Here is a 17,251-nt window from a genome sequence, read left to right as displayed (position 1 = left end):
GCACCCACACAGACACACAAAGTATAAAGTACTGCTTAAATACTAGTTATATTGTTAATTCCCATAGTACAACACATTAAGGACAGAGATCCTACATGGGGAGTTATATGCACAGTGACTCCTTTGTTGATTTAACAATTGACACCCTTATTTATGACATCAGTAATCACCTGAGGCTCTTGTCATGAGCTGCCAAGGCTATGGAAGCCTCTTGAGTTCACAAACTCTGATCTTATTTAGACAAGGCCATAATCAAAGTGGAAGTTCTCTCCTCCCTTCAGAGAAAGGTACCTCCTTCTTTGATGGCCCATTCTTTCCACTGGGATCTCACTCACAGAGATCTTTCACTTAGGTCTAATTGTTCATTTATTTCTGTACAAGTGAGAGAAAAAGAGAGAGGAAAATTGTGCATCCACTAGTTTGTTCACTCTCCAAATGCCCACAACAACCACAGCTGGGCCAGAATGAAGCCAGGAGCCCAGAACTCCATCCTGATGTCACACATAGGTGGCAGGGGCCCAAGCATTTAGGCCATCATCTGTTGCCTTTGAGGATGCATTAGCAGAAGACTGGATTGGAAGTGCAGTAGCTAAGACTCAAACTGGCACTTGGGTATGGAATGCAGGTGTCCCAATAGCAGCTTACCTGCTGAGACACAATCCCCACCCCTTCTCATGTTTTTATATTGGATCTTCACATGAGTCCCACAGGGGAGATCAGCTTCACTTGCCATTTTACAGAGGTAGAAACTGATTCTTAAGGGGGTTTATATGGAGGTCAAACAACTTAGAAGCAGTAGGGCTGAGAGTCTGACCCCCTCTCTCTGCAAAGGCAGCCATCTTGCCACTTCGCTGTACACTCATCTTTTTCTAGGTTAGGAAAAAGAGGGATGAATGTATTCTACTCTTCTTGATGAGAGTGGAGGGAAGGCAAGGCCAAATCACAAGAGTAAACTGGTAGAGAAATTCTGGGGAAGTAAACTGGAAGAAACTCATGAGAAACTCTATGACCTTCCACATAGGAGCTGGAGGGCTGGAGTCCCTGGGTCTGGAGCTGCTCAAGGGCACAAAAGAGAAAGTTAGGGCCCTCCATCCAAAAAGAAGGTAAGAAGTAGAACAGTCCTGGTAGAAGTGCAAGGGCAAGGTCAGCAGCTGAACCAGGAAAGCCTGACCACGCTACCACTACCAGTTACCCCAAACTCAAACTCGGTGTCATGCTCATCAAAATTTGTGTGATATGAATAGGAGAAATTCTCAAAGGGGAATCAAGGCTTAAGGAGGGATACATGGCTACACCTCTTGGACATTTGTTTCTTTAAAATGTTTGCTCTGAAAGAATCACCTTCCTTTGAACCCTTGTTTATTGCTTGAATATCACCTTTTTACTAAAGAAAGATATTTTGGGTCTGAGGGCTGTGAAACATGTGCTCACCTCTTACCCAGGGAAGTACTAGCAGCCACTGCTTGGACCTGTAAGTCTAGGTGGAGCTCAGGATTCTGCCCATGAAAGAGTCCCCCAAATGGTGCTGACACAAGTGAGCCAGACTCCACTTCAGGAAACATTGGCTTGGACTGAATGGCTAAATGTAAACAGGAAAAATACACCTATTACCAAGCAACACACAGATTAGATTGAGGCTGCTCTCCAGAATCAGAATTTAGGAAAATTGCAAAGGATAAGAAGAAACTTCTGGGCTATGGCCCCCAAAATACAATAATTTCTAACATACTACAAACCTACCCCTTGCCAGCACTTCACAACCATCTCCTCAGTGACTCCATATGACCCCTTTCCCAGCTTCTGACTTACTTGAGACCCTTGACTCATGATTACTGCTTCCAATTAACTGTCACTCCTGATGCCAAGAGACTATGGGTGTTGTCAAGGTTGCCCTCAATACTCATGGTGTTCAAAATGCTTCAGGGAGGCAACGAAGAGGTGGCTGGTCTTCCCCTAGAGAGCACACATGCAAAGGTCTCCATCCTACCCAAAGCAGAGCCTTCAGACTCCTGGATCCTATGGAAATAGAGGGAGAGGGAACAAAGGCAGCCCATAGTTCACCCGCCTCAGGCAATGGTGCCCACTCAGGCATACTGTCCATCTCTAACAAGATGGAGGCACTCAGTCTCTTCTCAGGGAAAGTCAGTCAGTGCTCTGAACCCTTGAGACCCAGCAGGCCTCTCTGCCCAGGACTCTGACAGGAAATCAATCTTCTGTCTCCTTTGCATTGGAAATGTTGTGGATGAGGGGCCAGTGCTATGGCATAGCAGGTAAAGCCGCTGCCTGCGGTGCTGGCATCCCATATGGGCACTGATTCAAGACCCAGCTGCTCCACTTGCGATCCAGCTCTCTGCTATGGCCTGGGAAAGCAGTGGAAGATGGCCTAAGTCCTTGGGCCCCTGCACCCATGTGGGAGACCCGGAAGAAGCTCCTGGTTCCTGATTTTGGACCGGTGCAGCTCCAGCCATTGTGGCCATCTGGGGAGTGGACCAGCAGATGAAAGACCTCTCTCTCTCTCTCTCTCTCTCTCTCTCTCTCTCTCATTTTCTGCATCTCCTCTCTGTAACTGTGACTTTCAAGTAAATAAATAAATCTTAAAAAAAAAAAAGAAAAGAAATGTTGTGGATGCCCATCAGGAAGGCAGTTGAGCTGATCTCCAACATTCTTCCTAACAAGAACACTGTAATTCCTTTTGGCTAAGAACTAAGGATGCCTCTTCGGCATGAGGCAAGCAGAGAGCTGATCTAAAGTGAGAAAATACAATTACCTCCCAAATATCCTTAGAAACAGAGAGAAGCGGTGATCTGAGTACTCCAAACAGATTATGGAATTGGGCCTTCTCATGCATCTTAAGAAACTGGGGGCAGACTGGGAAAATAACTTCCACAGAGGATGATACAGCTGGAGTTAAACTTGGGTTAGAGCCATGGCTCTTAGCATCTCGTGTTCACCTCTCTCCACAGTCCACACCAGCTACCTTTGGCTTACTGGCATATGGCTCAACTTTCAGTGACAGAAGCTACTTCACATTCTTATAGGTATTTAATTACAATCCTAAAGAGTCAAAATCTAGAGCATACACCAGTCAGAAGGTGAGGACAAGGGCCATGGCCACAGTTGGGCAGCAGAAAGAAAACAGCCCAAGATTTTACAGTCTACCAAAAATAAATCATACTGTGTATAATCAACAAAGAGATTTCTGAGTATTGAAATGACCACTTCACTGAACTCTACTAGGGGGCTTCCTGGAACTCCAATCATTCCACGCCATTTTCTCCAGGGATCTTGACGCAATCCTGGGCTAAGTCATGGCTGTAAGAAACAAAGAGCGATTGAAGCTATTTGCTGCTTTAGGGAGATTGATCTGGGGAGCTAGAAAGTAGCAATGCAGAACCACAGAAGCTGATCCGGGGCTTCTGAAGGCACCTAGAAGTGAAGTAAGAAAGGAAGCAATGGGTAGAAAGGAAGGGATGCAGACAAGAAGCAACAAATTAAAAGACCTGGATCTAAATACTAACATGAATCAGCCATGGGAGAAAGAAAGCAAAGTTTTCAATGAAAAAATGCAAAGTTTTCAATCTTGAGAAAGAGGAGAAATGTTATCTGGGGAGATAATATTGAGTTTGAGTTTAAACATATAGAATAGAATATTCACATAGGGTCACAGAGCTTGGTAATAACACTGAAATCTAAAAGATGTGATGAAGGAGGCCTTATCCACAGTGGGCCTGGAGACTGGGGTTGTACACTCAGCAGGGCATTCTCTCCAGGAATGTGTATCTAACATCTCTAATGTTCAGTAGGCATCTTGGGAGCAGAAAATTTGATATATATTATTCCCAGTGCCTCACCAAACACAACACAAGGCACAGGGGAAGCCATGGCTGCACATGCAAACCAAAACTGGGCTGTGCCTGCCAGATACAGGGCCACACAAATCGCTTCATTCTCCACACTGATCTTCATGACAACCGAAGTCAAGCTGGCCCAGAATCAAGGGGCACTGGTCCTGCCAGCTGCCACATTCTCTTGGGAGGATAACACAAGGTTCATTGGGCAGAAAAGGAAATCCCTCTGTGATTTAAGTCTTGTTACTGTTTTTTCAGTTCTGAAGATGGTGTCTAGCTCACAGGACCCGAGCCATCCATAGCCATCATTCCTTGCCAAGGATTGTTAAGAGTTAAAACTAAGAAAGGAAAAGCTCTGATAGACAGGGGAAGCAAAGAATCATCCAGGCTCCAGAGACTTGTGACTACATCTCTGCCCACAAACCCTTCTAAACGCAGGTGAGGCCACACACAAACATCTCCCATGAGCCAACACCCACCTGTTTCCCAATCATGTACTTCTTCTATCTCTCCTAGGACCTCATTGCAAAGTTCCATTTCCCATGTCTGATCCTATAAGAGGAATAGCAAAATCTGAACCAATCTTTCCAGGCATCTGGTGAGATGAGCCTGAGCTCTGGAACGGACCTCACCAATGGTATCCTCCATTCCTTCCCATGACTCTGTTGCCAGGTCCCCAGTTTGAAACCTCCTGCACACTTGCAGGCCACCCCCCTCCTCCTCCTGTGGGAAAGCTCTCCTCTGGACACACTCTGGTACAGGGCCTCATCAGGTAAGGCCTACTATGTGGACAAGGATTGGGGGTAGGGGAGGGCGGGGATCTGGCAGAGACATACCTCCAGGCCACATGCATAGGGGCCTGGGGGAGAATCCTGCACTTATGCCCTTCTCTAGGGAGACAGCTATAATTCTGGACTTTTGGGCAAATTGCCCAAAGTCCTGATATCCTGGGGGTGGAGGAGTGGCCCAGCTGGCTCCAAGAAGAGAGCTTGAATTAGGAGCTTCAGGTGGAAGGGTCTAAAGCAAAGGAGAGAATGGCGGCAACTGACAAGCAAGTAAGCCTTGTGCATAAAACACGCCAACAGTTCCCACCTCATTGCTGCAGAAAGTCTTTGGGAACATCAGGAGCTCCTTGGTGACAGTGAGTGGTGGGACATTTGGCATTTCACAGTAACAATAACAAGCATTACATGTTTGCTTCCAGTGCTCCTGGAGTGAACCCTCTTATCTGTCCTGTTGGGGATTTCTAAGGCCTTACCATGGTCTCTCCACATCAAGTTGGCCTTGACACATGGCCTTATCAAAAGGATGGAAAAACTTCCTTCATAATCCCTCCTCCCCCAATTATTGCTAGGTGAGGAGGCCAAGGCAAGAGACAAATTAAGTGGAGGAAACTTTAGTGCAGTGGTTTTTGACCTCTAACACTCATCTCTGGCCCCAACCAACTTAAAATCAACCTGAGCATCACTTGTGCAAGATAGTTCCATCTCAAAGTCTGAGAGGCCAGTGCCTGCTCCCATCTCTGCCTGCCCTTTGTGTACTACATTCCCTCTCAATCAGGGAAACCCAGGTCCACAATCTATACACAGGCCACTACAGCGGTCTGCTCTCCCATCACTTTTCTTTTTATATTTATTTTTTCTATATTAAACTTATTTTAGCTGTTATAAAAGAAACACAGGTTCAGAAATTTTGAAGAACATAGGAAATAAAATAATCTAATGTCTCAGCCTCATCCCATCTCCCATATGTTAGCTTTAATATTTTTATGTATTTTCTTCTAGTCTACTTGCTATGCATCTTTCCTTTCTTTCTTTTTCAAATTTAGATCACATAGTCTGGTTCTGCATCTGACAATGGAAGCTGCTGACAGGTCTGTTCATTCCTGTTACATCTGCTTTCCAATAAACTCTATCACTGAGATCAATAATCAGATCAGTCAATACAGAAATAGGATTCAATTTGTAAAAATTTATATGACACACAACTTCTCAGAAACACAGTTAGGGTGTCTCAGGAGGTAGGCCATTTGAAACACTGAATTGTCTTACCCCAAAAATGCCTGTAAATAGTACAGCCCCAGCTCACGGGGAGCAGAGATATATGGCATTAAAAGGGCTGAGAATAATCAAAAGCTCCCACTGACTATGCACATACTTTGTTCAAGTAATTCTTCTAGGCTCTTGGCAAACAAACAAAAAACAAACAAATACGTTTTTCCTATTCTCAAAAAACTTGCAAAACAAAATTCTGCTCCCCATTGTACAGTTCAGAAAAGCTAGGCTCCTGAAGTTAAAACACTTGCCCAAGACCTCAGAGTTAAAAGGCCTGGGGCATGGGTCTTCTACTCCTAAATCCTACTTCATTGTCCTAAGCAGTGGCCAAACGCTATGCATATCATTTCCAGCTGTTCTACCTAGCACTCCAGCAGAATCTGTTGTCATTTGGTATAGTTTTTCCTGCTTACTTTCTCAAATTTCTTCACTTGCTCACTGCAGGGGCCATGATAATCTTGGGGGACTCATCCTGACCTTCTCTGAAAGGGAGTGGCATGGGGGTGGGACAGGCTTGATTTAGAAGTTGTGAATGAGAGGCATTGAGTTCATGCTACCCTTGAAGTTGATTTTAATTACTATCATCATCCATTGCTAAATGAATGACTCCACCAACTGATCATAGAAAATAGATATACCCATTTTATAGGAGAGGAAAATAAGATCCAGAGAAGTCAAGTAACTTACCCGAAGCCACATAGCCAGTCAGAGTAAAGCTGAACTGACTGTTCAACTCACAAACCCATGCTTTTCCATTCCACTAAGCTACCTTTCTCATCAAATATCCCAAACCTATGGGGGTAGTACAAGGTTTGGGGAAGGACTATTTAGAATGCCTATCAAAGCCTTTCTCAGAACCCCCAGGAAGATGATTTTATTCAGGGACTATGATGGAAATTGCTTGCAGTTATGAAATCATTTGCCTGAGAATCCAAATTCAAATTCCTTCTCCACAGGCAGGAATCCCTCAGAGAACATGTGGGTCACACTGAATTACAGATCAGGAAAACAGAAGTCTTTCTTTGGCAGGTCCATTACAAAGATGGCCGCATTAACTCCTTCCATCCTTGTGTGCACACTCCTTTACGATGTGCTTCCCTTCTCCTACCCAGGGGAACAGTCTACTTTTCTATTCCCTGAATCTGGGTTAGGCTGTGACTTGCTTTGACCAACAGAATGCAGAAGAAACACGTGTGACTTCCAGGCCTCAATATTAAACGATCTTGACCTTCTGCTCTCATGCCCTTGGAACACTTCAGCCAATGAGGAACCCAGTCTTATAGGGGATGAGATTCCACAATGGGATGAACACAGAGGCACTCAGCTGACAGCCTGCTCCAACTGACAGGCACATGTGTGAAACCACTTGAAGCAATCCAGTCTCAATCGAGCTGCCAAATTATATAGTTACAGGAGTGTCTCCAGCAGAAATCAGCAGCATGACTGCCCAACAGATCCCAACCCAAATTGCTGACTCACTGTAAGCAAATAAACAGTTGTTTTAAACTTAACTTGGGCATTTTGTTACATAGCAATAGATAACAGATCCAACCTTCCCTCTGCCTACCCTAAACAACTCCTCTAGGCAATGCCCACCCACTTACCCAGATGAGGTGTCTCTTTTGGTTCTAAGGCACCCCTGAGAAGCATTTTTCTTAGAAGATTCTTACCAACAGTCACTTTTATTCTGTTTATATGAGAGGTCTTCGAAAAGTTCAAGAAAAATGTATATTATTAAAAAAGTGTTGGCTGGCGCTGCAGCTCACTAGGCTAATCCTCCACCTGCAGCGCTGGCACAACGGGTTCTAGTCCCGGTTGGGGCACTTGTTCTGTCCCGGTTGCTCCTCTTCCAGTTCAGCTCTCTGCTGTGGCCCCAGAAGGCAGTGGAGGATGGCCCAGGTGCTTGGGCCCTGCACCCACATGGGAGACCAGGAGGAAGCACCTGGCTCTTGGCTTTGGATCCGCGCAGTGCACCAGCTGTGGAGGCCATTTGGAGGGTGAACCAACGGAAGGAGGACCTTTCTCTATGTCTCTCTCTCACTGTCTAACTCTGCCTGTCAAAAATAAAAAAATAAAAATAAAAAAAGTGTGTGTGGATTTCAATTTTTTGCACCAAAATAAACTTATTTGTTATTCCATCTTCCATGAACTTTTCGAAGTACCAAATATATATGTGCAGCCCAGAACTGTGCTGGCAGGCAAATGGTATTCACAGATGTGTAAGTTGAGGGCTCTATCCTCAATGAACACACTCTTTGAGACATCAATAAGCCAATCCTCAAAAGAGTGGCAACACAGGGCAATTGAGCTGGGTACCAACAGCATGTATCTTGTAGGCAGAAGTGAGAAATGGCCAGCACGGAAAAAGTGGTTTGGGGTCCAGTGCCCCAAATCACCTTACAGAGGATAACTTCAATACACAAATCCATCGCTTCTGAAAACAGGGGTGGCACAGAGAATGTGAGAAGTAAGGATGATTATATATTATATCTCAAGCAAGGCATCTGGTGTTGCTCATGCCCTGAGACTCTGCTGGCTCCAAGAAACCCCAACACTGAAGCCAAACAGGAAACACAGCTTTGATTGCATAAAGAACCAAGCCCAGAGGTTTCCTAAGGGCCATAAAAATGGGAGAGGTTTAGAGCTTGCTTTTATTGGTCTACAACTTCTCTGTATGTACTCAAGAGGAAAATGTCTTCTGTCATATATCAAGCTGTTGGTCATAGTCAGCAACTCCCTGTTGCCTTTTAAAAGAATTCCATACTCCTTAACCTGCCCATTAGGGACTCTAAGTGATCTGGTGCTAAAGTCAGATCTGGGATTCTAATCCCCAAACTGCCAAGTATTCACCAGCTATGTGGCCCTGGGAAAGACACTTCACATCTTTGGATCTCAATCTCTTTATCTGTAACACTGGGGTATTCATAAAGTATTATGAAAAATAAAATGGCACAACATGGTGGCACACACTGGATGTTGACTAAGGGTAAAATTCCCTCCCATCAGCTCAATACCCTCCAGCACTCTCAGAGAAAAGAGTTCCCTTCAAGAAAAAGTTTGTTGGGGTGCCAGAAAGGAGCTAATAGTTAACTAATATAAAAGCATATCTTGAGGGGCTGGTGCTATGGCACAGTGGGTTAAAGCCCTGGCTTGAAGTGCCGGCATCCCATATGGGTGCCAGTTCTAGTCTCGGCTGCTCCACTTCCAATCCAGCTCTCAGCTATGGTCTGGGAAAGCAGTGGAAGATGGCCCAAGTCCTTGGGCCCCTGCACCCACGTGGGAGACCCAGAGGAAGCTCCTGGCTCCTGGCTTTGGATTGGCGCAGCTCTGGCCGTTGTAGCCATCTGGGGAGTGAACCAAAGGATGGAGGACCTCTCTCTCTCTCTCTCTCTCTCTCTCTCTGCCTCTCCTCTCTCTGTGTAACTCTTTCAAATAAATAAATAAATAAATAAATAAATCTTTAGGAAAAAAGAAAGCATATCTTGAAACTTGACATGGTTGGCAATGGGCCAGAGTGATGGAGCAGGTCTTCGGGTCATTTTTTTTAATGCACATCCCAAGTACATCTACACACCAATCAAACAACTAAGGCTTTATCATAATATATCCTGTGAAAAGGATGCTGAAATGCTCTTAGTTGATTTTTTAAGCAACCCAACCCTCCTCCCTACCTTACATCTCCATGCACAACAATGGCATTTGCTCTTATACTCAGAACACTGGTCATACATTAAGAACTGCTCTTATCTCCTTCTCCAGTTTCTTTAGTGGCAAAAGTTCTCTAATCCTAATTTCCTTAGTCCCACTACAGCTAGGCACTCTCTCATATCCAAGTAAACTAAGGGTTCCAGAGAGAATTGTCCCTCATCTCTTCCCCTACCTACTCCCTTATTATCCACTACCGAACATAACTCCTTCCCTGTCTCTCTCATACATGCATATACTCACATTCTGAAGCTGAACTAAAAGAACTAAATCTCCATCAGAGATCAGTCAATACCATTGATTGGAACACTTCACTGAATGTGCGGCGCCAGGAAAACACAGACCCTCCTCCCCTGTCTCTAAAAGTATACATGCTGCCCTTCCATCAATCCCTAGGATTTCACTGCACCAGAAGTTGTAGATAATCCACAAGTATCAACATCTGTGCAATAACAGCCCACATCTGGGAAGAATGTAAAGAAGCTAAAAATGTCAAACACGGTCTCAATATTGAAGAGAAATAGGTTCCTTCATACCCGTGAGCCCTTAACCTACATGGAGAATCTCCCTGACTCAGTAAACCAAATCTACCCATAACCCTACCCGGTCATTTGAACAGCCCAGAGATCCCACAAGCTTAGTAAATACAGTGATTCCCAATCTGAAAGCAAAGATTCTCAATAGTTGCTCTATTATTCCCATCCAAATCACAGTACTGACTTCATAAAAGAAATGAACCAAAAAATAATTTGTTAAGTGATCCAATGTGCAAAGTCTTCCACTTTGATCCTTTTAAGTATATGTTGATCATTTCATTCCCAGAACATCCTTATGAGTAAGGTATCATTATTTCCAGGTTGCATGTGAGTAAACAGAGGCTGATAGGGCCCAAGATATCAATCAATAAATAGGATTTAGATCAAGGCGCATGTGGCTCAAAACCCACAAATCAACATTTAGCATTGTACTCTCTTAGTATGTATTATAACTATAACTGCCTGCATTTGGGCAGAACTTGGGTCTTTGTCTCTGGTTCCTAGAGCTCCCAACAGTGCCAATTACTTGAAGGTAGTATTAACATTGATGACAAATAGGGTTCCAAATGTCCCTAAATCTTCTTTCTCAGGGACCCACTGAGACCCAACATAAACAAGAGGTATGCACCTGTAGTTGCCACATGTCTTCTACAATACAAGTTGTTGTGATGGGAGTTAAAATCATGATGAAAAATCTGAGAAGTAGAGGGAAAGCTGGCCTGGAGACATGCAGAAAGGATAGTCACCTTTACTATGAGATGGGTAATCACCTGGGAAAGAAGGTGGCACCAGTAAGCATCTCCCCCAAGGGACTTTCCCTAGTTTTCAAACTTGGCTGAGACCTTAGTCTAGGCTCTCCTTGTAAGTCTCACCACAACTCTGGGTTCTCCCTTGAAGCCAAGGTAAACATGACTCATGCTAGCAGAAGCTAGCACTCCTTGCTCTTCCCTGAACTCTCCCACATTCTCTCTAACCCAGGTTCACAGAGCTTAGACAAAGGAGACAATCTGTTGCCAATGAAAATCAAACTCTACCACTTCAAATCCAACTTCACATTGATTGACTTGGAGGGATGGAGTCAAGAGAAGCCAAGACCAAGTTGCCTGCGTTTAATGCACTTAACACTATGCTAACAATCATCATGCCTTATGCTCAGTAACTCCTCAATCTTTCTCAGACCATTCCAGTATCATCTCATTCTGTCTTAGCCTCACTGCAGTTCTTAACAGTTAATAACAATGTCTTCAAGCAGACAGGAACTCTCTGCAGAGAGTTTTATTTTGTTCCTGTCCACCAGCATTAGCACCTTTTGAGACTAAAAGATTTTAGCAGAGAAAAAGTAGGAATATGATCTTCCTAATACAAAGCCACAGAATCTCCCAGCCTCACAGATGTATGGCTCTTGGCAGCCCTTGAATTAACATGTGCATCTCTTGCCTAAGATCAGGGATACCCTCTAAACCTGAACTGTGCAATGTAACTTTTTTGCCTGTGGTGTCAGAAAAACATATGTCTTGGGGCTGGTGCTGTGGCATAGCAGGTAAGGCTGCTACTTGAAATGCCAGCATCCCATGTGGGCACTGGTTCAAGTCCTGGCTGCTCTACTACTGATCCAGCTCTCTGCTAGGACCTGGGAAAGCCATAATTGTGGCCATCTGGGGAGTGAAGCAGCATATGGAAGATATCTCTCTCGCTCGCTCGCTCGCTCTCTCTTCCTCTGCCTCTCTGTAACTCTGTCTTTCAAATAAATAAATAAATAAATAAATAAATCTTAAAAAAAGAAAGAAAAACACATGTCTGCTCTGCCCAATTGGGAATGGTATCAGACAGATATGTGCATTATAATCACTTGAAATGCAGCCAACTCAATTGAGAAGCTGAATTCTTTATTAAATTTTAACTAACTGTAATGTTAATAGCCACATGTAGTTAGTAGTTATTGTACGGCACAATGCAGTTCTATAGCATCGCAATCTGACCTTGCTGCAATAGTAATCTGCTTCCTCCCTCAATGTGCTATATGGTGTCCCACTGAGCAAAGAGAATTTTACACAGAGTATGCCTAGTATATGTGCTGAAAGAACTATGTGATGAAAAGGCTAATGCCCAAGGTTGGGATGTTGATCACATCAGTAACAAAATGCTTCCCAATTCTTACAGACTGAGCAGGTTAGAAACAGAGGAGCTACTAAAGAACATCTAGCTCAACTCCTTCACTTTACAGATAGGAAAACAGGCTCCCTATACCTTCCTATTCAGTTACAGCAGGCAGATTCCATGTTGTCTATAGACTCCAATGCTGTTCCATACTTGTTCACCAAGTCTCTAACAACCTCCCAGCTATTCCCTACATCCTAGGTATCCCAGGACAAGAGCCAAGCTGAGCAGAGAAAATTACAAGAACCGCTATCATCACTAGTAACCAGAGTCTCCTCTAAGATTTCACAAGGGCACATAGGTCAGAGGTAAAGTACAGGGCAAAAGTTAAGGGAACCTTAAGTGCAGGCTCTCATGCAGAGCCCTGTTAGGACACAGAGTTCACACCCTCATTCCATCCCCACTCCCATCTTCTTCATCTGTTCAGCCACCTACTTGGAAATCTTCCAAATTTAGATGTTCAGAAAAACATCTATTTTCTTCTCATATTAGCTCAGAGCAGCGGTATCAGTTTAAAATTAGAGCTTTTAGGCAAAACTATTTTCAGAATACTCTCTCCCTTTGTTATTTGCTGAATGGAAGCCTGAAGAGACATGGCCCCCATCGGTGTGGATCCTAAAAATGAAGATTTTTCAGTTATGGAGAAATAAAATATCATTTTATTGTAAAAAGAAAATTATATCTATTTTCTCTATTTTTTTAAAACTAGAAATTTTTTTAAAAGTAAATGTATACCAGCCTAATTTTTATTAGTTGTTTAGAGTTCTTTGGTCATCCTGTTTGCTTGAACAGACATCTGTGAAATACAACCATTCATTCATCACTTATTGAACACTTTCTAGTCATTACACTGGGCAGAATATTTTATTACACAGGAGACAGAATTCATTTGTTCAATATTTATTGAGCCCCTACTAGACAGTCAAAAGTCCATATCTTCATAGAACTAACATTCCAGTAACAGGAGGTGTACAGTAATCATAATTGCTGTACAAAACAGCAATATCACCTCTGATAATACAAGTCCTGTAAAGAAAGTAAAAGCAGTAGAATTGTGTTTGATGGTGGAATGGTATGGGGGCGGGGGTGGATGTGTGTTACTGGAAGGTGGTTGGGAGGGTTGCTCTGAAGATATATTTGTGTTAGGGTCTGAATTTTGGGAAGGAGACAAATAAAATAATGGGTAAAGACACCCCAAGCAGAGGAGCAGCACATGCAAAGGCCCTGAGATGGCAGTGTATGTGGTGTGTTTCAGGGACAGAAGCCCAGGAAGGCTGAAGTGAAGTGAACAGGTGAGACGTCTGAGGAGGAAAGACCTGAGAAAGAGGCAGGTTCAAGATAGCATAGGGCCTTGTATGCCAAGGTAAGAGGGGTGAATACTGGAGCCAGCGCCATGACACAGTAGGTTAATTCTCTGCCTACAGCAGCGGTTCTAGTCCCAGCTGCTCCTCTTCCAATCCAGCTCTCTGCTATGGCCTGGGAAAGCAGTAGAAGATGGCCCAAGTCCTTGGGCCCCTGTACCAGCGTGGGAGACCAAAAGAAGCTCCTGGCTCCTGGCTTTGGATCGGCTCAGCTCTGGTCATTGTGGCCATTTAGGGAATGAACCAGCGGCCGGAAGACCTTTCTCTCTGTATCTCCCTCTCATTGTCTGTAACTCTACCTCTCAAATAAATAAATAAAAATCTAAAAAAAGAGGGGTGAATAATGTTCTTAGTGCCATTGGAAAGCACTGAGATGGTGGCAAGGGAGTATTAAGCCTGAAAGTGATATGATCAGATTTATGAATATAATTCTATAATTCATGGATCAAATATTTATAAAACAGAAAGAATGAGTACAAAACAGGCTATCATAATGTATTATAAGAACTATGCTAATAAAGAAACATACCCTGCAGGCTGAGGGTCAAGAAAACTAGGTTTCCTGGGCAGCAGCATTCTGGGCTATAAGACAAGGTGCAGAGAGTGAAATAGCATGTGCAAAAACAGGATGGTACACTGGAGGGGATTACATGAGGTCAGCATGAAGAGCAGGTAGGCATGAGCTATGTGTGAGATGGCCTTACACGCCAGCCTTAGGGACCAAATGCATTTTGTAGGTCACTAGTTCTCAATTTTGATTCTTAAAAATACTGGCATCCAGGCCCCATACCTGGCCAATCAGATAAAAACTTCAAAGGAGGGCAGATATTGGCATATCGATAAGCTAAGTGATGTTAATCATTGCCAGGGTTGATAACTACCACTGTAGGTGATGGTTTGAGGAACCCTGAATATTTTAGACAAGTTGTAATAATTATTTATTTTCCATAACAAATTTGTTTTTCTAAAGATTTTATTTTATAATGCAGTATTTTAAAGTATAATATATTCAAGCAATGATGACAAATTAATTACATACATTTGCATTGAAAAGTTTTGAACATTGCTACAAATGGGGCTATAAATTTCCATTCCTCCTAAAACCTAAAAACTACAAACAGAAGAAGCCATCAGAAACACAGAGCTGATGAATTTTACAGCCAGAAGGGAACTCCAGGAAGCCCCTTTATTTTAGATGTGAAAAGATAAATATAGAGAGGTGCCATGATGAGGACAAGATTACCTGGGGAGAGCAGCAGAGGCAGGGCTGGAACCCAAGTGCTTCCCACCACACTGTGCTGCTTTTTGTTTATTACTCAAATAAGAAAAGCCATTCTAATTTCTGGACTTGGCATTTTTTACAATATGAAGCAGACAGTTAAAGATCACTTAATTTTAGAATAGAAATATAAAAGAGGAAAAGGATGGGGGAGGAAGAAGTCATAATCAAGCACAGTTTTGGGCACATAGAACTTTATTTTTCAGGTTAGCTAGTGACCTTTATGGTCACTGCTTCTTTTAATGATTTATTTTGACATTTCCATAGGTTTCTATAAACTGAGAGTTTGCTCAAAACAAGTTTTCTACAGGTCAAAATTCTCATTCAATGCATGAATTTCAAGGTGTAAACCCACATCTTTCTCCAGCTTCCAGAAAATGGAAGAGTTGGAAGCAAGAGACACGTAGGATGCGATCTGCTCCTGTGCTGCAGAAGGCATCTGCAGAACAGAATCCATGGCTCTATTCTAGAGTCAGACACCTGAGGACTTTTTGAGACTATATTTGGAAATACCATTCCAACACTGGAGACTTGAAATATGCTGCTTAAAGGTATGCCAGGCAAATGTAGCAGCAGTGCCATCTGCATTTATTCTGCCACCATTGAGCCACGATTCGTGCAGCCAAGATTCATGCAGCAGCAGTAGCCAACAATGTGGCTCTTCTCCATTTCTTGATGAAGTCTTTCACTTTATTATCTTCTGGACAAGTTAGGGGGAGTGCATGGAGGGATCAAATACCAGCTGAATGTATCTGAAGCAGAGATAAGGGATGTCTCAGCCAAGGTCACTGTCCAATCTGGATGCAGTGATGGCTACAGGAACTGACTTTGTACATTAGCATTTCTCAGTAAATCCAAAAGACAGTGCTTCCTGCTGCCCAGAATGACCACAGAATAAGGTAGGTCCAAGCTGGACAGTTTGTCAGCTATGAAAGCTGTGACAGCCCCAGCAGGGACAGATGTTGAAACTGTGTAACAGAAACAGACTTGGCCAATACTTGGTCATTCAGAGGTGGAAGCAAATCACCAGGCATCAAAAATCAGTGAGGCAGCCCAACAGCAAGATTATACACAGGGAAACTGGGGAAGACAGAACTTGGAAGTTGGCCCAGAGCAAGCCTGCATATGAGAAATATGAGGTGCATAGTCAGGGGGCACCTAGCCCAGCAGTGATCACATCTGACTTTAATGAGGCAAAGCTCATCACAACAGTCATCAGTAGCTTTCTTCAGCCAGAAATCCTCTGAAATTGTTCGGGACTTTCTAAAACAGGCCAGAACTCTACCATTTTCTATAAGAGATAAGAGCTCCCACTGCGGGGTTACCTTTCTAACCTGTGAAATTATATTTTGTAGTCATTTAAGGTACTCAGATGTTACTCTTTCTTGAATAATTTAATGTTATCTTAAGCTTCCCAAGGGACATCACTACACTATAACACCCAGTTTTTCTCCAGTCTCTCAGCATTTTTATACTTAACCATTTTTTCAATCCCTGTGTCAGGGTCCAAAAATAGCTCAGCACCCTCTTGTAATATTTATACATTCCTTCTTCTACCTTTATAGCATTTGTTCTTACTTCTTTATGCAGATCCAATTCTAGAGCCTGGTACGTGTTTTAGAACCCATTTTTCTCTGCTATCTATTCTCTGGAAGGCATGAAGCTTATAAACATCTGTAAAGAACTTGGACAAAAAATACATTTTCAGGTCATCAACTGATTCAGCCAATGGGAATGCCTGCCCTAATGCAGCATTAGATGAAGACAACTTCCTCCAGTCTGCTCACACACTACTTGCAGGGTAACCTGTCAAAACAAATACTTTTCTCCTCTTTGTAAGACTTCATATACTCTACATGTGGTGAGTCCCCTCTATTTTCAATGCTCCTGGAAACACAAAAACTAACTCAAGTGTCATTATAATGGAAATTATGATTCCTTCCAACGCTCTGTTGGCAAATCCTATAGCACCTGCCTTCCCTTCAGGAATGTTTCTACTGCTTGTTCAGCATCCTCACTCTCAAGAGGTTTGCCAAGAGTGTCTTCCAGAGACCCAGGACTGATACTCACAGGAAACCTTCTGGCCAACTTTCAAGCCCTCCAGGAGAACAGGATGTCTTAAAATAAATTCTTCTCAGGGTTGGTGTTTTGGCACAGTGGGTTATGCTGCTGCCTGCAACACCAACATCCCATATGGCACTAGTTCAAGTCCTAGCTCCTCTACTTCTCATCCAGTTCCCTGCTAGGACACATGGGAAAGCTGTGGAAGATGACTCAAGTGCTTGGGCTCCTGCCACTCATGTGGGAGACC

General features: G+C 43.3%; 1 protein-coding gene and 1 long non-coding RNA gene across 33 annotated transcripts in view; one reads left to right on the top strand and one right to left on the bottom strand.

Annotated features, from left to right (window-relative positions):
- KALRN (kalirin RhoGEF kinase) overlaps window positions 1-17,251 on the bottom strand; it is a 783,799-nt gene that overhangs the window by 574,448 nt on the left and 192,100 nt on the right. The gene's annotated exons all lie outside the window — the stretch shown is intronic.
- Window positions 143-9,346, top strand: LOC138849300 (uncharacterized). The gene is made up of 3 exons (XR_011387955.1): window positions 143-287; window positions 4,107-4,620; window positions 5,677-9,346. It is a non-coding gene; the product is annotated as an uncharacterized lncRNA (long non-coding RNA).

This window comes from Oryctolagus cuniculus, chromosome 4, assembly GCF_964237555.1.
Source record: "Oryctolagus cuniculus chromosome 4, mOryCun1.1, whole genome shotgun sequence".
Lineage (NCBI taxonomy): Eukaryota > Metazoa > Chordata > Mammalia > Lagomorpha > Leporidae > Oryctolagus > Oryctolagus cuniculus.
The sequence above is the reverse complement of the archived record's forward strand: the minus strand, read 5'-3'. Positions and strand labels throughout refer to the sequence as shown.